The sequence below is a fragment of the Lissotriton vulgaris genome, chromosome 7 (genome assembly GCF_964263255.1).
Source record: "Lissotriton vulgaris chromosome 7, aLisVul1.2, whole genome shotgun sequence".
Lineage (NCBI taxonomy): Eukaryota > Metazoa > Chordata > Amphibia > Caudata > Salamandridae > Lissotriton > Lissotriton vulgaris.
Genome location: NC_141695.1, coordinates 1,222,121,184 through 1,222,143,759, shown reverse-complemented (window position 1 = coordinate 1,222,143,759; position 22,576 = coordinate 1,222,121,184).

Below are 22,576 nucleotides of genomic sequence, written 5' to 3'. Positions count from 1 at the left end.
TCACTTTTATCGAGTTTCCTGTGGCGATAGGGGCTTCACCTTATTTACAAGCTTGTGTTAAGCCACTCAATGTGGCTTAAGGCCGCCTTGTAAATAAGGCACCCTTTCAAGCTATACTTAGCATGAAAGGGGTGGGCAATGAGTATTGTTATAGTAATTAACAATTAGTAACCCCAATCCTGGACAACATCGCAAACAAAGCAGTTAAAATAAGGCAAATCATTATACAATGTAATCACTTCCCCCAAAAATGTATTTGCAATCAGCGTAAGTAGAACACCATTAGCTCTGCTAGCATTAGAATAGATAGCTGAGGAATGATATGTACAAAACCTAAATAACTTGGTGTTAGTCCTAGGTTTCTTGTAGGCAGATCACATGGTAGCTAGCCACTAAATTGACCCACTCTTGGTCTCCTAGTTATTGCGTCAATCCTGCAATTTACTAAGATAAAACCTTAACTGGCTCAGGGGTGTTAGCAATCATGTCAGCATCTGCCACGTGTGCCTCGGTATCACTCCTACTATCAGGAGCCTAGACTTTGGGTAGAGCTTTCAGTCAATCGCACTCTTCCAAACCTTCTAGGAGTGTATATCTGTTACAGCACCACCGCAGCTTGACGAGAAGCGTGATTCTCTCTGTAAAAGAACCCTTGTGGGAAAACAGATATTTATGAAACTCCTGAAAAGGGGAGAGGAAGTTGCCATAGGAGAGTTGCAACAATTTTTGGATCATCGAAGTTGACCACTATGCATTTACCAGGGATTGTTTTATGGGATGGCCCTACCCAGTCAACCCTCCTTGCCATCAACATGTGTTCAAATAAGGAGTGGTCATTGCTCCTAAATTTTGTAAGCCAGTCAGATACTTTTAAATTTTAAAATCAATAGGACTGTGTTCTCAGTCTTAGTCTGTTTAGGACCCAAGGGCATACTTCTGGTGAGAGATTGAAAACTTGAACTTCCCTGCTAAAGCTACAGTTGCGCATCTCCCTCGGTTACATAGCCATCCCAGAAGCAAGATCTCTGGTCCCCCTGTCACATAATTGTCCAGGAAGCATCACTGGAGCAGTTTGCCTGGGAAGAGAGATTGGGAGATATAGGCCCCTGTACCTGAGAAGATGATGTTTATGTCTTTTGAGTCTGATCTGGCATAACCCCCAGCACCTCAAATCACAACCCATAGGGACCATGGTTTGAATGAGGCTAGGGCCATGGGCCATACTAGCCATATTACTTAAATCCTTAGGAAGGTAAGAGGACGCCAAAAGCACCTCAGGGGCAGTGTGAGTTTAGCAAGGCTCAATGTTTGGGTTGCACTTTCCTCTATTGCATCAAGGCGCTCATGTACTGGCTTTAGATGTAATTTGAAAAAAACCATCTATCCTAGTGCATAATTCATCCATATTAGAGGACGTCCAAAATGGGATGACATTATACTTCTTCAGTTTAGTTCCCTTGCAATCAATTGTCCCCTTCTTGCACAGTGTCCTACCCTTTTTTAACTAAAGGCTCCATAATAGGCAAATTCTCCAGAAGGGGCAAGCAAACACTGTCCATACTTGATCGGGGTCGACAGTTCCTTCATTTGGCCTCATGAGAATGTCCAGACTATTGGAACTATGAGAAACAAGCAAGTTGCCCCTCACCTCCTCCAGGGAGATGGGTATTTTGGTGAGTTACATCTCCTTTGAAAGGACACTAGCTGCATGCCCCAGGAAGGAATCAATTGTAGTTGTCATATCACTCCTTGTTGCACCACATGCAATGTTCCTTTTCCCCATAGTTTCAGAACAGGAGTAAAGGCAAACCTAGATAGTCAAGAAAGGAGTTGCAAGCTACAGGGCAGATGTGAGCCGCGGGACAAACAGAGAGGCCCTGACCCGGCATCTGTCAGCTGCTGAGAGGTGCAGATGGGCGCCCTCTTGGCCCAGTCCTAATCCAGTCACACACCTGGGTGAGCTCAGCACCACAGGAATGTAGTTGGCACTTTATAGCACGTCTGCAGCAGCAGGGCCTCCCAAGTTGCCAGCCCCTCCTCCTCAGGGCTTGCGATGGTTGTGAGACTGTGAGTCCTCAGGCAGTGTCCAAAAAGCACCCAGAAGGAGTCCCACACTGCATAGATGTAGTTGGCACTTTATAGCGCCTTGGCAGCAGTGGAACCTCCCAACTTGCCAGCCCCTCCTCCTCAGGGAACGTGAAGGTTGTGGGACTGTGAGTCTTCAGGCAGAGCACAAAAGCAATAGAAGGCCTGAGTAGGGTTTAAAAGAGAGCAGGACACTGGCGCTTTAGCAGTCACACAAGTGGTTAGGGAGTAGTTAGTTTATGCAGATTTTGACGGTGCAATCAGTATAGAGGAATACCCTAAACCTCTGTAAGAGCCAAAGATGAGAAACCTTGACACTGGAAAGACAATATGGCAAGTACTGGGCACACGTTTAGAGATAAACAGTATTGATACTGAGAGATTTACATAAAAACAAGTCGACACCGGTGGTGTAATAAACACGTTGTTTATGTGGATGTATTATTCAGAACATACAACGCCAGCCGACACGTATTTCGTCAACAGGGGGATACCTGTGACTCTTCAGGGCTGAAAAGGCATGATGAGCGGATCTAGTTACCGGTGATAGTTCCAACCCTGATAGTAGGAGCTCCTACTATCAGAGACGAGACGAGCACCACTGAGACACGGTACTACAAGGTCTTGGCCACACAGACTTACCCGCCTGTGTTTATTCCTTCATCCATTCATGCCGTACCTACGGCTCTTTTAAATACCCGTCGACCGGGTTGGAACTATCACCGGTAACTAGATCCACTCATCACGCGTTTTCAGCCCTGAAGAGTCACAGGTATCCCCCTGTTGACGAAACACGCGTCGGCTGGCGTTGTATGTTCTGAAGAATACATCCACATAAACAACGTGTTTATTACACCACCGGTGTCGACTTGTTTTTATGTAAATCTCTTAGTATCAATACTGTTTATCTCTAAACATGTGCCCAGTACTTGCTATAGAGCACAAAAAGCACACACAAGGCGCAGAGAATATGATTCTGCAAAATCCAGGTGTGAAGAGTTTGGGACCACAAAATTAAGCAATGTATTGAGCCCTTTAATAAATGCTAAATGTATTGTTTTTCCTCATTGATTGTATTGAGAACTGTAGCTTTCTTTTTCTTTATCTGTAATATTGTGAGCCTCATCAGTAAGTACTTTAGATAATTAAAAATTAGAGAGTAGATTCATTGATTTATTTCATCACCTACTAGTGCAGATGGAGAAAAATAAATTTTGCTCATGCACAAACCAATAAAAAGGAATCTGCTCATGCATTAAATGTATTACCCGTGCACAGTTTGCAATTGACCTGGAAACTCCTCTGCACAAAAGGGACAAATACCAAGGCTGTTGAAGGTGCACTTCTCTACACTTTAGCCTAGTCATGATTTGACACAGATCAAATGTAGCTTCATGCACATTGCTGTTATGAAATTGTTCTCTGGTGCCCGTGCAAGCCCTGTTCATCTTATTACTCATAACCTTGAACCTTACAGGATTGTAAACAAGGTATATAATGCTATTCTTCAATTACAAATCCTTGGTTTGAAAAGATTTGCCAGTGTGGCTCCTTTAAGGAACATCATCTGCTTTATAAAACCAAAAATCCCATTTAGGAATGCTAACACAGGGATTGTGTTGCAGGCCAAAGTCCATGTATTTGTAGCCAGGCACAGTGGGTGTTAATTAGCCACACTACTACGTAACTTGTATTAAGCTTGTCATTCTGTGATGTCGTGCAAATGGATAGTTTGCAATGCCACCTAATGGGACCAAGGTATAACAAAGGTATTATCTAAAATACAGAAACAGGTCTAAAAAAGTTGGTGTGCGCAATTTGTGGCCACAGCAACCTGTCTTTTAGTGCATTTGGCCTTACTTTCTATCATTGTATGTCAGTGCTGCTCCCATTGATAAGATGGACAGGGCCTATATGTAGGTGTGTCATGTTAACCAGAATTTCTGTATCCATGGGATTTTCTCACTTCTAAGGGTCCACCTTCTAATCACTGTTAACTCCATCCCTCCATCCCACCAGATATATCTATTCCCCTGGTATTGGTAATTTGGGGGGGCAGACTTAACAGCAATAAATAAATACAATTAACTAAAAGGGCACTCCTAATGTGATGGCAAATGATTAAGAAAAATTAACAGTTAAGAACAACAGACCAATGAACCTTTGCAATTTTACAATACTGCAGATATTTCCTTCCAGCTGTGTTGAAGTTATTCCATTCCACCATTTAAACACCCAGCATGTTAACTTAAGCATGACTCTAGATTTAATTAAAAGCCTAAAAAATGTGGTTTACTAAAAGTGATGGTATTAAGGGAAAGGTATTCAGGAGAAAATGTCCTACAGCAGTATGTTCTCTTGGAACAGAGAGTAAAGGATGACTGATAATAACAATTTAGGGATTTTGCAAATTCTCTTGAGGAATGAATTAGGGCTCCCTAAACAACTGGACTAAAAATTGTAGTTTTTTAAAATTTGATTAAAAAAACGAAAATATTACAAAAAGTTCTATATGTAAGTCACCGAAGAAGATAGGAGTTGGCAAGGAGCTCCTTAAAGTAACACAGTAATATGATTGGTGTAGTAATACCAAAAAATACCATGGTACATTGTGGTATCATTGTGCCAGCAAAAATGTCCTACCACCCAGCGTTCCCCTTGGTCTCCCAATACAAATGATACCTCTCCCAAGTGTTGTTGTGCTCGGGGGCTGAGATAGCCTCACAAGCACAGAAACATTGAAAGTGAAACTGAGTTTCAGTTTTGTTTTCAATGTCATGACGACAGCGCGCCATGTGCACGGTCGACATTACATTGAAAATAAGAAACAGGCCTCAGAAGGTTGGGGAATCTCTTCCCTACCTCCTGAGGCCCCCCCAAAAAAGGAAATCACTCAGCTGTTTGCAGCAGAGGGATTTAGTGCGCCTGTGACCATGGTGGAATGGTTCCGTCAGGAGCACAGGAGCACTGGTGCTCAAGACGGAACCATTCCGTCATTAGCACTGAAAAGGTTAACAGAGTGTGTCAAATTAAAGACGTTTACCATACATATTGCTGCTTGGTGGTTGACCTCTGGTCTATCATCTTTCCAAACTTCCAGGGTTGTCAAAATTTCTCTTGTGCTCTAAAATTGTTGACATTTTTTTAAACATTGCGTTTTTTTTGTTCAAATGGTTTGGGGCAAGTATGTTGCACACATTAAGTGGAAAATCTACTTTTGCTACCGGCAGAAGACAGACTGCTTAATTCAGACAATATTCTCTGCAAGTCATGTTATGCTTGAACCTGTCTTTAACATGCAAAATTCAAGTTAAGTATGTCACATTAATCAAAACGATGACAATTTCACACATAACACACAGCTTGAGATTCTAGAGTAATGTGAGGTTATGATTGCATAATAAATTCATATTTTTTGTTTTCATAACTACTAACCTAGTTAGTCTACTATCCCTGTTCTCCTTGGAACGAGTCGACTGTCCCTTTACCCAACATCACCTAGACCCCCTCAACAACTAAATTCCATCCTCCCTGATCCCTCCACTCAATACCCTGACCCCTCACCCCATACTGCATGTTGATTAACTGCCAATCCGCATATTGCCATGTGACTGATATTGCGGAAACCATTCTCAATGAAAACATAGAGATTGCTTTCCTTACGGAAACCTGGCTCAACCCCCACTCGACTCCTATCCTCGACTTGCTCATTCCTCCTGGATATTCCATCATTAGGAAAGACAGAATAAAGCAACTAGGAGGTGGCCTTGCCCTAATTTTTAAAAAGGAACTCAATCTCACACTTTTTCATCTCCAGGATCCTTCTACCTTTAAATACCTTTGCGTTGATCTTACCGCTCCTGACTCCCCCACCATTCGTCTTCATATTATCTACCACCCCTCGGCAATTCCATCACCTTTACCGAAGAGCTATCAGATCTCATCACTCAACCTTTGCTCACTCACCCCAAGAATCACTTTCTTGGTGACTATAACATACACTGGAATAATAACAACGACCCGTCTGTCATCCTCCTTAAAGATATCATGGACATTACTGACCTGACACAACTCTGCCAAGCCCCGACACACTCTAAAGGCGCCACCCTTGATGCTATTATGACTAGCAAGGATCTGGCCTCTCTCTCAACGATTCTTCCAGTCGACTGGTCGGATCATCACCTTATCCTCTTCAATTTGAACTGCTCTATTACTATCCCAACCCCTAGCAGCACTTTATCCTTGAAACATACCCGTAATCCTCACCTTATCCCCCCTGACGAGTTGGAATCTTTTATCAAAACCCGCCTACTCCTCCCCCCTCTCACAGCACCACTGACCTAACTGATCACTACAATAACTCTATCCTTCAAGTGCTTGACCAGATTGCCCCAATCAAACTTAAACATCAAAAAAATATACCTCCTAAATCCTGGTTTAACTCCGACCTTAATAATGAAAGACGGGCCCTCAGACAATCTCAACGCTCATGGAGGAATAATCCCTCCCCTGATAACCTGACACTCCTTAGAAATGCCAGAGCCAAATACAAGAAGCACATCTTCACTGAAAAAGCCTCCTTCCTCCATTCACAACTTGACCAGGCCAAAAACTGTTCCAGAGATCTCTTTAGCATTGTTTAAAAACAGACTTCCTCTGGTCCCCCTAAAATACTAGCCACTGTTCAAAAATGTGAAGAAATCACCAGCTTCTTTTCGAATAAAGTCAACTCGATTGAACTATCCTTCTCTTCTCTTCCTCTCCCATACCAATCTACCCTTAGCCAACACCTCCTCCCTAACAGTCCTACTTCACCTTGCTCATCTGCCCCTTCATGCCACGACCCCTCTCTACCCCTCCCTACTCTACACCATCCTGACTCTATCTTTAAAGACACCCCTACCAAAAACAATGCCTCCTGGAACGAATTTTGTACAGTATCTGAATCGACTGTCCTCAACATTATCTCTAAACTCAAACCTTCGTCGCACACCAATGATCCTCTTCCTGCCCAGTTGGTTCAGGAACTCAAACACATCATCGCACCCATCTGGACCAATATCATCAATTCCTCCCTTGCCACTGGCTGTGTCCCAGCATCCCTTCAACTAGGTCAAATCTCCCCCATCTTCAAAAACCCCACCGCTGACCCTAATGACTTGAACAATCTATGCCCTATCTCTAATCTTCCCTTCCTCTCCAAAGCCCTTGAGAAAAGTGTACTTTCCCAGTTAGACAAACATATCACTTCATCAATCTCCTCGACGTTTTCCAATCCGGTTTTAGAAAAGGATGCAACACGGAAACCGCCATGCTCATTATCACAGATGATATCCATCGCTCTCTTGACAAAGGCGAATCCTCCCTCGTTATCCTCCTTGACCTCTCTGCTGCGTTTGATACTGTCCACCATCCTACCCTTATTAATACTCTCAAAGACCATTTTGGGCTTGAGGGCATTGTTCACCAATGGTTCACCTCTTATCTCCAAAACAGATCCCAACAAATTAAACTCAGTCACTGCCTCTCCAAACCACACCCTGTCTCACTTGGGGTCCCACAAGGCTCTATCCTTTCCCCTACCATTTTTAATCTATTCATGGAACACTCACCCTTATTCTCAAACAAGCTAATATCAGTTACCACCTCTATGCTGACGACATTCAACTATACAAGATCAAATCCCACCATGACATTCTTCTCCTCAATGATACCTTGAACAAAGTCCAAGCCTGGTTCCATCGTAATCATCTCAAACTGAATCCCCAAAAAACTGAAATCATCCTTTTCACTCCTAAAAATAGTTCCCTGCCTATTCAACTCTGGATCAATGATATAAAAACACTCAACTGCACCCTCTCAACCTCTAACTCTGTCAAATCCTTGGGCATCAGAATTGATAAGAATCTTACTTTCATCCCTCACATTAAAAATGCTGCAAAAGGTGCTCTCTTCTCCCTTCTTCACCTTAAAAAAATCAAACCTTTCATTCCAGCAGATGACTTCAAAATTTTTGTCAGGTCTCTTGTACTTTCCAGAATTGACTATGGCAATGCCACCCTTGTAGGAACCCCAAAAGTCCACCTTGCCCCAATTAAATCTGTCCTCAATCTGGCCGCCAGACTTATCTCTGATTGTAAATGATTTGATCACATTTCTCCTATCCTCAAAAACCTTAACTGGCTCCCAATCGAAGGTAGATCCACCTTCAAGATGGCATGTATTACTCACAAAGCCCTTCAACAAAACACCCCCTCTTACCTCTCGGACAAACTACAAAAAGCTGGTTGCTCCAGGTCCTTGAGAAGCACCAACGCCCTTGTCCTCATCCCCCCGAGACTCAAATGTAAAAAGACACAATCACGTGCTTTCTCTGGTAATGCCCCTACGATCTGGAACTCTCTCCCCAAAGACCTTCGCTGCAACCCATCCTTCCCTCTCTTCAAAAAAAGACTCAAGGTGCTTCTTCTCAACAAGTATTGGGGTACCTAACATCTCTTTAATGATATAGTCCTCTGTTTTATTCTCCTCAACCCACCCCTTCTCTCTCACTTTCCTTTTCTCCCCCCTCTCTCTCTACCCCTCTCTCTCCTATCTTTCATCCGTCCCCTTCTCCCTTATTCATACCTAATTACTCTCTTTCCTCAATTCCCTCGTCTAACTGAAAGACAGTTTCCCATGCAAGTTGTTATTCACTTTGTAATTTTGTTTAATTTTTTTGCTTCATGATTTTTATCTGTCTGTAAAGCGCTCTGATACTCCTGGGTCCAGTAGCGCTATATTCAACCTTTAAAATAACAATAAAAGAAAATAAATAAACTTTCATTCCACTGATTTCTACCTAAATCCAGATCATTTTTCCCCTCAGGATTATTCATAGTGTTATGTAATACCAGTATTCTTTGGGGTAGCTCAGTGAGCTATATATTCACTTCTCTCATGTCTGTGTCAAATTAAGCACTGATTCAATGCTATCCAAGTCCTGATAACTACTCTCTTCCCTTCATGTAGAATAATTCTTTTCCCATGTATTTATCCCTCCTGTTTTCTTCTTTTGAGTCCTTATTTTGCTGGCCACGCACAACCTTTTCAAGTTTAACAATTAGGTGCATCAGCAGATCGTCTTTCCAATAAGATATCTGACAAGAAGACACACAAAATGGCCAGGGAATGACCATTGCCAGTTTAACAAGCAAAACAATCCTGAAGGCACAGAGGATGAACCATATCCCTTCTATCTTGAGCACAGGAGGCACATGTTACTCCTTCTAGCCTTTGTGCACAGGCTTCAGAACTCCAGGGAGAGGTGCTGAAGCTGAAGTAGAAATTCACAAGCCTGATCCCAATATAATCCAGTTCATCCACTGGCAAAAACTATACCCTTAATCTCACTGATGTAAACCTGCAATATTTACTCACACTCCTAATGATATTACTCATGCGTATATCTGACAAGCAGAGGAAATTAACCCACCTGCCCCAGATATTCCAAATTAACACTTTGGTGATACCCCTGCTTTACTCTGCACAAGGCAGGGCCATATCTACCATTAGCTATGTACACAACTCTTAACCATGTTTTAAAAAAAAAAACAGAGTTCTCAGACAGATTGGAATCTTGTTGCCATGATGTGTCTCTCTGGGGCCATGGAAACCTCTGGAGTCTTAGCACTGCAGAATTTTCAGGGAACTCTGATGCAGCCATTGTTGCGTCATGGTTTACTGTTTCAGAATGTGGCTTCTGTTGTCATTTCTTACCTTGGAGACCAGATGGTAGTTGCTGAGAAGGTGTATCTGTCTTCTTATATTTGGTGTTTCACTGTCATTGACATTTACCTATTGTTGGAGACTTCTTTTCATCACCCCAAATCCACCACAGTAGTGGATAGGGGACTGTGAAGGTCACCTCTGCTTCCCAGCAGCTGATACTGTCCTCCATCAAATGGAGGAAAATGAGGTAAGTGAACTTTCAAAACATAAACAGAACATTTAACAGTGATTTAGATTCCTTGTGACTGCAACCTCTGTTTCTAAGGTACTTTTAAACTTCATTTCAACACAAAATAAAGGAATAGCAGCATTTCAGGATACTTTACACTTGGCCCAAAGATGTAAACCTACAAGTCATTGTTTCCCTGTGTTGTCATTATGCCAAGATGAAAATCCATGTATTACCACAATGTATTTAAAAAATACTGGAAGCAAAACGTGCAACTTTACATGAAAGGGGGTTTGGAACAGTCCTGTCTCCAAATGTAATGGCTCACTGTAGGATTTAGTTGATCATGACAGAATAGTATTATTGGGCTTAAATATGATGTATAAGGTCAAGTTTACAATGTAGTCCTGTACATTTGACTTAATATCTTGGACGTTTTTGACGCAGAATAGTTGTCCTTTGATGGTCTCCAGTTTGTGGTAGTTTCAATATGCAATGGACATTAAGGAAGTACCCTCTAACATGTAACATTTACCACCCTGTGCCCATGGTTAAAAAGTTTACCCTTTGATATATGCATCAGCATCTGGAGGTGCTGTATCTTTTTATTACTTAGTGTAACTGGCTAAAGTCACCTTTACTGTGACAGAGTGTATCAAATTAAAGATTTTACCAATTATGTTGCAGCTTAGTACAGGAGTGGTTAACTTTTGGCCATTCATCTTTTTAAACTTTTAGTTATGTCAACATTTGTCTAGAGCTCTAAAATTGTTGAACAATTACGAAAGATAGACTTTTCAAATCCAACTGGTTAAACATATGAATATGTCACTTCTGCATAGACCTGGGTTTTGATTACAGAACAGATAGACGGTTGACGTCAGGGCTCGGTACACTATCAAGAAATGTGCCCGGCACAGACTGAGACAGTGTACCCTATCATCATAAATGTGCTGCTCCCAGGGCAGCTGCAAACTTGCACCAGCCCTGGAATAGCTCATTAAATGAGGGATGGAGCCACAGCTTATAAGCTCGTTTGTGTTTCACAATGCATCCCATCCATACATCCATCCTTCATCCATCCACCCTTTCATCCATCCATCCACCCATCATTCATCCCCCCTTTTCACACATCCATCCATGCATCATTCATCCATGCAACCTTATATCCATCCATACATCCATTCTTCATCCATCCACCCTTTCATCCTTTCATTGTTTCCCTGTGTTGTCATTATGCCAAGATGAAAATCTATGTATTACCACAATGTATTTAAAAAATACTGGAAGCAAAACGTGCAACGTTACATGAATGGGGGTTTGGAACAGTCTTGTCTCCAAATGTAATGGCTCACTGTAGGATTTAGTTGATCATGACAGAATAGTATTATTGGGCTTAAATATGATTAGGGCTCCCGGTTTTCCGTTTAAACGGATTTTTAAATATAAATACAGACGGAAAACAATTTTTCCTTTGTCTGTATTTATATGTAAAAACGGGAAAATACTAGTAAATGGCCATGCTTCAGCCCAGAGTTGCCATGCCCCTGTTCCTTTTGTTGCTGCCCCAGCCCTTTTTTTGAACTCCGCATCTGTTAACAAGTCTCTTTCTGTGGCCTCAGGGGAACGATTAATGGTGCGCAGCACCACGGGGCTCAAAGAGCTTCAGACCTGTGACCCCCGCTGCCCCGCCTGTGTGTGTCAGCCCGGCTTCCCGGGGTCACACACAGCTGCACAAGTACTTCAGAGGTCTTTAAAAGACCATTTATTTAATAACGAGGCTTTGTTGTGTTTTCTCACCCCTTCACTTCATAGCGTCCTTGCATCTCTGCTCTGCAAATTGCTGGGAGGATCAGCCCTCATCCCCCCCCCCCGAAATTCTTTGTAGCACACACCCCGTAATTTGGCTCTACATCCCAGCCCAGGTAGAAGACAGCAGGGCATTAGCAAAACAAAGGATTCTTGGCAGGGCACATTAGCGAGCAATCACTGAGGTGTTACTCATGCAGCACCAAAGAAAGGCAACCTATGTCTTCAATCTCCATAAAACGGGGAATAGGCCACTCGAAAATCAAACACTGACACTCACACAGAAGCCTGCTTTATCTCACTTTTGTGGTTTATGGTCGCTATTTCCAGAGCTGTAAAACAATTTGCGTAAACTCAAGTGTAAAGGTTTAAAATGCCTTTCATACTTTACTGGGTGCTATTACCCTGGACCGTGTATTTAATGGCCAAGGGTTGTTTCATGAAAAATAAAGGGCCCTCTTTGCCAATATTCTTCCTCACAGACACTGCTAGAGTGGACGGGTCTCGACTCTGCCACCACCAACGAAAGGCCCACAAGCACACATTGCACCAAGAGCACCTGCAATACCTGGAAATCACATTTCATGACGCCTGACATCATTGATGAGTCACAGAAATTCTGTCATGAAATGTGAGAGAATGTCACAAGCAGCGTTGTGCAAATTGTTAACTCTACTAAAATTAGGAGAAATTAGAAAAGTTTTCATTTACCGCCTCCATCTTGCAGTCCCATGAACCAAGTGTCTGCCAGCCCAGAGTGGCAGTGGGCAAACACACTAACTCATCAACTGAAAAGGCATCAGTTATTTCATGTCCGGTTCCTCCATTACATAGTCTGTATCTGCACTTTAAATTCTGCAACCATGCTGTGATGACACTGAACAGCACTGTGCTTTTATAATGCCAAATAATGGAAAGGGGCGACCACTCGGTCCCCCCGAACGTATGGTAGGGGGCCCAGATCCCCCCGGGAAACCATTTTGGGCGGGGGGCGTGTCACGGCTGGCATGCCCGAAGTGGCGTAGCCGGGGCGCGCCTTTTCCCGCCCAAGAGGGGTTGTCCTAGACACCTACACCGATGGCCACGCCCAGTAGGCGTACCGGAGGAGGGTACACGCCCTCCCGAAGAGGAATAAAGAGAGCAGGAATCCGAAGAAGCATCCTCTTGTTCTTGTGCTTGGAAGCTGCACCCACTCGTTGCACGTGAGCCCTCGATGGAACAAGGAGCAATTTTGAGAACTTGTAATTCTTGTGTTTCTCTTTCAGCGACTTCCAGCCTAAGGATCCAGGACCGTGTTGATCAACGGGGATCGAATATCCGATAACAATGCCTGGCAAGAAGGCGGGAAAGAAGTCTGGGACTGACCAGATGCTTCGCATGCTGATAAAGGATATGGCGAGCATGAAGAAGCAGATGGCTGCGATGAGCAATACGGGTAAACCGAAGAAGGTAATAGGCCCGGCATTGCCGGGAGTTGTCCCCGCGGGGAGGGGTAAAAGGGTCAGGAATAGGGCGGCAGGGGAGGAGGTCCCGGTTCCCGAGGTACCCCCGGCAAGCCCGGCCATTCCAGTCGAGGCCCCGGTACCGATCCCGGACGCGGGTCAACCGATTCCGGTTGTTGTTACACCCGCCAGCGAGGAGGACATGCCTCCGGAATTAGCCGCCCAGTTGGCCGCATGGCTTGGCAGAAAAACAGGGGGTGCTACGGCACCTGGAGACATGGCCGAAGAGGCCAAGTTACTAATGCAGCAGTTGCGGCAGTCGCGAGATGCCGCAAAGGCGAATCTCCCTCTTGTCCCCCCACAGGTGACCTTGGAAGGACCGGCAGCTGGCGTCGAAAAAACAGCGGGAACAGCAATGGAGCCGGGTAAGCAGGCATTGCCAATGGCAAGGGAGGGGTCTTTGCCCTCAAGACGGGAGAAGGTGGTCCAACATATACCGTTGGCCACAAAAGAATTGATATGGGCTGATAAGTACGTGAATATGTTTTCTCTCCTGACTGACCATCGCGAGATGGAGTATGCTAAGACACAGAAGGATTTGTGGCACCCGAGTGTATGGCGAGCCAAAATGGCGGGTTTCAGGGTTGATGAGACAATCACAAATTGGGCCAAGGCCTTTGCGATGTTTACTGCAATTATTGGGGAACGTAAGCCCGAGGTTTTGCCCGAATTGTCCTGCTATCAGGCACGAATAATGGATTTTTATGAAACGTATGAGGGCAATGAGTGGATGGGTTACGATATGAAGTTTCGTAAGGCCAAGGAGTACGATTCATCTCTGACGTGGGATTGTCTCGACTCGATCTCTTGGCAGAAGCAGCTCCTGCCGGGCGCGACGAAGTCGTCCTCGCTAGGCGGGAATGGGGCGGGGCCTTCCCGCCAACAGCCTGCGGCGCCCTTTCGAGCGGGCCCCGCTGGCGACCACCAACCAAGGAATGGTGGGAATGGGGGTAAGAGAGGGGTCTGTTGGAACTTTAACAGGGGCAATTGCACCAGGCCACAAGGGACATGTAAGTTCAGACATGCGTGTGCAGGTTGCGGAAACTCCTCACACCCCGAGAGTTCGTGCAGATCCAGGAATAGTGGGACGGGGGGTAGAGGAGGGGCCAAACAGGACTGAGGGGGACCATTGTGTACCTCTACCTACCCCCGTTGATATCATGGCAATGATCCCCTGGCTAAACGAATACCCTGATCATGTCTCCGCTGGGGTGTTGAGGAACGGCTTCGTATATGGTTTCCACATCCCGGCGGGGGATTTTCGTGGGGAACCACTTTGTAGAAACCAACTGTCGGCTCAGCATAATCCAGCGGTGGTGGAGAGGAAGATTGCAAAAGAGGTTGCCCTTGGCCGGGTTGCTGGCCCATATAGGCACCCGCCAGTACCTAATTTCATCTGTTCCCCGTTGGGGGTGGTTCCCAAGAAGGACCCGGGGGAATTTAGGCTGATCCATAACTTGTCAGCTCCGAGGGGTCTTTCGGTGAACGATGCGATTGACCCGGGAGTTTGTTCGGTGCGGTACGCATCCTTCGATGATGCCGTCACCATGTTGAATCGCCTGGGGCCCGGAGCGCTGATGGCGAAGTCAGATATCGAGTCGGCGTTCCGGTTGCTCCCGGTACACCCACGGGATCAACGTCTGTTAGGCTTTGTGTTCCAGGGCCATTACTACATGGATAGATGTATGCCAATGGGTTGCTCCATCTCTTGTGCTTATTTTGAGAAATTAAGCTGTTTTCTGGAATGGGCATTCACCAAAGCCACTGGCCATAGCCATGTTATGCATTACCTGGATGATTTTTTGTTCTTGGGGGCAGCCGGCGACACGAAATGTGCGCAGGCGTTACAGGAATTTTGCACCCTCATGAAGGGATTCCGGGTGCCATTGGCACCAGGTAAGACGGTTGGACCATCGACTTCACTCGAGTTTCTGAGAATTGAGCTTGATTCTGTGGAGGGATGTTTCCGTATGCCGGTAGGGAAAGTAGCGAAATTCAGGGCTTCCCTGGAACTGTGCATTAGCAAGGAGAAAGTTACCCTCCATCAGTTACAACAAGCAGTGGGTCAGCTTAACTTTGCCCTAAGAGTGATACCAATGGCCCGCCCCTTTTCCCGCTCTATTGCACAAGCCATGGTTGGTCTCAAGGAAGGGCACCACCACACGAGACTGTCGGCAGAGGTTCGCCAGGACATGCGCATATGGTTGGCGTTTCTGGCGGACTTCAACGGTCGAGTGGTGTGGAACAAGCCGCCAGCGTCTTCGGACGAGCTGGGTTTGTGGACCGACTCGGCGGGGAGCGTGGGATTTGGCGCCATCTTTGGTAACCGATGGTCGGCGCAGACATGGCCGACGTGGTGGCACACCAGCGGTCTCACAGGCAACATTGGGTTTCTCGAGTTGTTCCCCATTTTTGTGGCTCTGAAGGCATGGCCGGATGAGTTCAGAGATCGCTCTGTGGTGTTTTGGTCCGACAATATGACTGTTGTTGAATGTATAAATAATCAGGCAGCACGCTGCAAGTGGATATTAAGATTACTGAAGGAAATTGCACTACTTTGCATGAGACTGAACGTGCAATTCAGGGCGAAGCATGTGCCAGGTGTACTGAACCAAGCGGCTGATGCACTCTCTCGTTCACACATGCAGGCTTTCAGGGGTTATCTACCTTCCGCTGACCTAGCAGCGGCACCATTTCCCGAAGCACTCTGGCTACTCGGTGCCCCGGATTACAAGACCTCGTGGCAGCAAGCTTAGCCCCCAGGACAAGGAAGGCATACGAAGGAGCGTTTCGTTCCTATTGTGCATTTTTGGGTCCGGCAGGGGGGGACAAATGGGGTCAGGAGGATTATGTCCTGAAGTTTCTAGTAGCACTGCACAGAGAAGGCCGATCAGCGGCAACGGCCATTAGGCACCGGGCCACCATTTCATTCATGGCGCAGGCGCATGGCATCAAGGACCCGACATCGTCCTTTTTGGTAAAGAAAGCCCTTCGTGGTTGGCAACGCCTTGAGGGTCGTAGAGTAGACGAGAGGCGCCCGATTGGGTTAGAAAGGTTGTCCCTGCTGATGTCGATACTTCCCACGACATGTTCCTCCCATTTCGAGGCAGTGCTGTTCCGGGCCGCTTTCGCATTAGCATTCCATGGGGCTATGCGGGTGAGCGAGCTGGTTGCAAGAAATAAGAAAGATGTGGAGGGAGGTCTGTGTCGGGATCACATTCTGATTAAGGGTGATTCAATGGTGGTCACAATAGCCAAGTCCAAGACTGACCAGAGTGCTATGGGAGACAGTATTGTTGTCCAGCGCATGCGAGGGTCCCCCATGTGCCCGGTAAAGTGCGTTGAGGAATATTTGGCGCGAAGGGCGGATACATTGGGGGGAAACCTGCTGAGACACATCGACGCCACCCCGCTGACGAGGTTTCAGTTTCAGAGGGTGCTAACAATGGCAATCGCAGCGGCGGGCTTGGACCCGGGCGATTTTGGGACCCATTCCTTTAGGATAGGGGCTGCTACAGAGGCTACAGCCAGGGGTCAGAGTGTTGAGAAGGTGAAACAACTGGGACGATGGTCCTCGAATTGTTATAAAAGGTATGTGCGGTTGCACATGTTGTGAAGTCAACTTCATGCACTCACGCTTCTTGTCTTCTGTTTGGTTTACAGTTTCGCGAGCATGCTATGCCGGGCGGACTGTGCAGTCGACCCGGCACCTGGGGACCAGTGGTCAGAGATCACCGGCTGAAGAGAGAGTGGTGTGGGTCGTGGGCCACTCATACGTGAGGCGGGCCGGGGACGTATTCAAAGCAGGTGACGTGACTCACGCAGCTGGGGACTACGGGTACAGAGTGACCTTCCACGGAAGGGGCGGGCTCTGTATTTACCAGTTTCAATCTTTAATCGAGGAACTTTTAGGGCGGCAGAGGTCACCGCCATCTGTAATCATAGTACACCTGGGGGGCAATGACTTGGTGACACTCGGTCAGCGAGTACTACTCGAGCGAGTTTTGTCTACTGTTAGCTGGCTAGCGAGAAGGATCCCGGGGTGCACGATAGCATGGTCCCACATGATTCCCAGGAAGGTGTGGCAAGGGGGGGGCCTCTCGGTGTCAGCACTTAATCATTCAGTGAAAAAGGTCAACAACAAACTTGGTAGGTTGTTTCGCTCGGCGCAGTTGCACAGTATTCCGCATGGATGTATTCGGGGGGATCACATGTATCTCGATGATGGGGTCCATTTGTCCCTGGAGGGGAATGTCTTACTCATAGGAGACTTCATAGCATGGCTAAGGGGTTTGTAAGAGCATGACCTTTAGGAGGAGTTTGTGGGGGGGCCGGATAGCCGGTCAACTATCCGGCCTGTGGCGGTAAGGTCATGATCGGTGAGCAGTAATTTCAAGGTCCTTAGAGGGGGGCGCCACCCACTATGGATGGGAGCGCCCGGGGGGAGGTGGCCATTGGCCCCTCCCACGGGGAGGCGGCACCCACTAAGTATGGGTCGCCTAGGGGAAGACGGCCATAGGCCCCTTCCAGGGGAGGAGGCGGCTAGATGCCCCTCCTACGAATTTCCCGGGGCCCGGATATCCACGACGGCGGATGTGATAGACAGTGTGGGGTGGGAGGGGGGTCCACGCTGCCTTCTTACAGACACCTCACACGGGTCCTCGGACGACCTTTAAGATGGCGTCGAGTTAAAATGGGGGGCCCCTGCAAGACAAGGGAAATTGGAGTTGGCACAGAGGGTACAGTCCTCTGCGCGGCCGCCCTCACACCGTGAGGGGGAGAGTTCTGGTAGTAGGGATCTGACACCGGTTGCGACCTTGCCGTTGGCCCGTAATGCTAGGATGTACAATTTTAATTTAGAAAGTATGCATTTGCAGGATGTTAGACTCGGCTAGGAAAACCTTTGTACTAGAGATTTGTTAAGGTTAGCCAATGAACATGTCTTCATCAAAAATGTAATAAATGAAAATTGTACATGATATGAAACTGTTATTTTAATCTTTTAATTTTGTTTCATATTTTAATAAATACGGCCGGGAGGGTAACTCCCTCCCGCCTTCCAAAAGTTCAGAACTGCGTCCGTCTTCCCATCCTTGGGGATTGTGTTGGGAGGGGGTGACAGGCATCCCGGCCATATACACTGCAGGATGAATCGTTTTTGGCCAAGCAGCATTTGTTTAACATCAATAGCTGATATTCTACATGTACACATTTCGTTAAAAATAATGTTAATAAACGTTAGTGCGCAAACGCAGTTACACAGAGGAAAACAGAAATTCTCAAATTGAGAGTACGCGATAGTTAAGTAGACAGGTGCAGCCTGTGAGAGGTGATAGGTTTTGAATTGCCCCAGTCACTGTTTCCACTCCTATATTTGATGACAATATTCCCCAGCATAAAACTTTATCTCTCATTACCCCGAGAACACCTTCTATTGCAAATACCTAGAGTTCAGAGCAGCGATCTCTCAATAGGCCCTTCCTCTGCTGCATGTGCCTGTACAGTGTTCAGTGCTGAGGGCTGTCCGAAATAATGTGGTCAGGTCCAGAATGTTGGGAAAACATTAGCCTATGTTATCTCATGTTCTGGGTCTGCAACAACTAGTCCTAGATCCAACTTTTGTAGCTGGACGCACACTTAACCCCATGTCTGCATCCTGGTGGCTTGTGGTGTCCCTTTTGCATTGTAGTCATTGTGTGTTGAGTTTGTTGCCATGTAGTTTGTTGTTCCCTCGGCTCTTGTGTCCGTGTTTTTTGGGGACTGAAATAAATGTGGAAAAATATTAGCTGTAGCTTCATTTTTTGCTTGTGGCAAAAATAAATGCGGATAAATACAGAAAAAATGCCCAAAAAATAATTATGGATAAATACAGACGGAAATGGCAAAAAAATAAATACCATAAAACCGGGAGCCCTAAATATGATGTATAAGGTCAAGTTTACAATGTAGTCCTGTATATTTGACTTAATGTCTTGGACGTTTTTGACGCAGAATAGTTGTCCTTTAATGGTCTCCAGTTTGTGGTAGTTTCAATAAGCAATGAACATTAAGCAAGTACCCTCTAACATTTAACTTTAACCACCCTGTGCCCATGTGCAAAAAGTTTACCCTTTGATATATGCATCCGCATCTGGAGGTGCTGTATCTTTTTATTACTTAGTGTAACTGGCTAAAGTCACCTTTACTGTGACAGAGTGTATCACATTTAAGCATGAGGGAATTTTGCGGATCTCGCGTTTGCGAATTTTGCGGATTTGCGGATTCGCAATCCGCAAAATCCGCGAATTCCCGCGAATTTGCGGATTTTTTTTTTTTTTTGTGTTCGCCCGTGTTTCTGCCAGTTCGCGAGGGTTTTTACAATTTCGCAATTTGCGAACTTACCTGTCGGGTCGCAAGTTTTGCGAACTTGTTGTTTCTACGTGTCCAGCCTGTTTGGGACACTCTTCTTCATCACTGCCACTCTCTGTCACCACTGCCACTCTCTGACTACTCATGCCACCCTCTGGCCCACCCATGCCACCCTCTGTTTCATCACCACACCCTCTGGTTGTCCAGTGTACATTATTTTCGGCAAAGCAAAGCACACCTTCCCTGCCTCAAGTGACCTGAATTAATTTGGGGCTGATTAATGTGTCACAGAATATTTTTTTAGCTGGCACCTGCTTCCTTAGTGCGCCCTGATTAGTGATCTTTTGCACTTGCTAAGTGCTTTCATTGTTGCAAAATTAGTTACAACACCTGCCCTGCCCCAACTGACAATAATGAATTAGGGGCTGATTAATGGATTTTAACTTCCAGCCTGGCTCCTGCTTGTCTCCCTTAGCTGTAATTCAGGACCTTTGTGGCATATGTGTAACTATTCTGAGGTTCAGAGCAGGGTCACATAATAGTTTCAACTGGCAACTGAACTCTGGAGGGGCCCCTCAGGAAGCACTACAGGAAATGGCTACTAATGATGTGCCTGAACTTTTGAACCTGGTAAGTAGTTACTTTCAGTTTTGCTAAGATCGTATTTCGCCAATTTTGCACTTATTCGCGGGGCGCGAACTCACGCGAACAGTGCGAGCAGTGCGAGCAAAATCCGCTGCTCGCGGATTTGCGGATTTTGCGGGAAATTCGCAAATCTCGCGGATTGCGGATTTCCCGAAAATCCGCAAAATCCGCGAGCGGAACGGATTTTCCGCCCATGCTTAATCACATTAAAGATTTTATCAATTATGTTGCAGCTTGGTACAGGAGGGGTTGACTTTTGGCCATTCATCTTTTCAAACTTTTAGTTATGTCAACATTTGTCTAGAGCTCTAAAATTGTTGAACAATTTCAAAAGATAGATTTTTCAAATCTAACTGGTTAAACAAATGAATATGTCACTTCTGCATAGACCTGGGTTTTGATTACAGAACAGATAGACGGTTGACGTCAGGGCTCGGTGCACTATCAAGAAATATGCCCGGCACAGACTGGGGCAGTGTACCCTATCATCATAAATGTGCTGCTCCCAGGGCAGCTGCAAACTTGCACCGGCCCTGGAATAGCTCATTAAATGAGGGATGGAGCCACAGCTTATAAGCTGCTTTGTGTTTCACAGTGCAGGTGACTGCACACGCCAGCAGAGAGATGTTTGGAGGGTCCATGGCACCCCATTGTCCCTTCCAGAGGGCTGCCCTCTGGGAGTGCACTGAGAATTTGCTACATTTTTGTAGTGCACTCTCAGTGCATCTCATAAGGGTCTGTTTACCTTTGTGTCTGAATCTGTAGTAGGGTACAAGTGCAAAGGCAAATTGTTTCCCATATTTGCATGGGCCAAGACTACATGATAACTAGTGAATGTTCTTACAAGATAGTGCTAGGGCCACATGTGCTACTGGTGTAACAGATGCTGCCGCACAAGCATCTGCAACCTCCTCCTCTAATACTGACAAAGGGGATGCATACTCCCAATGCCCCCTTGGGCCCTATACAGAATACGGCTTGAGATGGTAAAGCCAATTTAAGGCATGTGCAGAGTTGACAGTTGCCCAGGACCCTCAGCTCCAAAGGGTGCCCTGGTGAGGTGATCCAGTTAGTCAGAAACCCTTCTGTAAATATTGTGAATAAAAAACAGGTTAATTTTTAATTTGACAGCTCAGCATGTCCGTTTTCTGACGTTTAGTATGCAAGCCCGGTTTTCCCAACCATAATCAATGAGCTCTCAGGCAGTTGGTGGCAACTAAATATCTCATGTGCCTGTTTGTTTTTTGTTCACCTCACCATACATCTCTCTTTACATCTCAGTGTAGCTTCCCCCATTGATCACAGTAGTCATACCTCACCTATTTTTTCCACTCCTCTTACTCAGTACTCTTCTCTCTACTCCATCTCTCTAATTCTAACATAAAACCTCCCCTCTCACTACTTACTACATTGTGTACCTATCTTTATTTACTTCTCTTCTATTCTACCCCTCTGTCTGCCTCAATGCTGCCTCTACCTACAAACATCTATTTACACTTCACTATAGTATTTCCATCTCATTCTTCTTTATCTCTCTTCCATGAGTTTAATCTTTCTCTAAAGTTCATCTTTCTTTATCTTACCTCTCTATCTCTCCACCTCCCAAGAGTTCATCTTTCCACCCTCTCAGCTCCCTCTCTACCTCACTAGTCTCTACCTCACCCCCCTTCACCTCGTTTGTTTCACTCTCTTACATTTCACTTCTCCTCATATTTGCCTTTCTCTCTCTTAGTCTGTCTCCTTTCTGTCTTTCCCACTGTCTAATATCTCATTTTACCTCACTATTTGCTTCCTGTACCACCTATCCAAATTCTTCTCTACCTTTCTACATTCATTTGCTCTGCCTCAACTCTCATACTTCTTACTCATTTTTCACTATCTCTTTTTTTCTACCTCTCTCCTCTTCCATTATCTGCAGTCTGTCTCATCCGCATCTCTCTCTGCATTTCCTTGTCTATTTTAACTCACATTCCATACCATGCCTTTCTATCTCTACCACTCCTGCTATATCTCACTACTTCACCTTTCGCTCTCTCCCCCTCTATGTCTCTCTGTTGTAACCTCTTCTCTTTTGCTCTTCCACACCATGTCTCTCAACTTCATTTCTTTTCTCTTTACACCCCATCCCTCTTTCTCCTCTTTAACCCACCCTCTCTAGCTTCTCTTACCACTTCGCCTGTCTGCCTCGACCTTTCCCCCACTTCTAATTATTTGAAGCTCTTTCTACCTTACCCATTTCTCTTCCTCC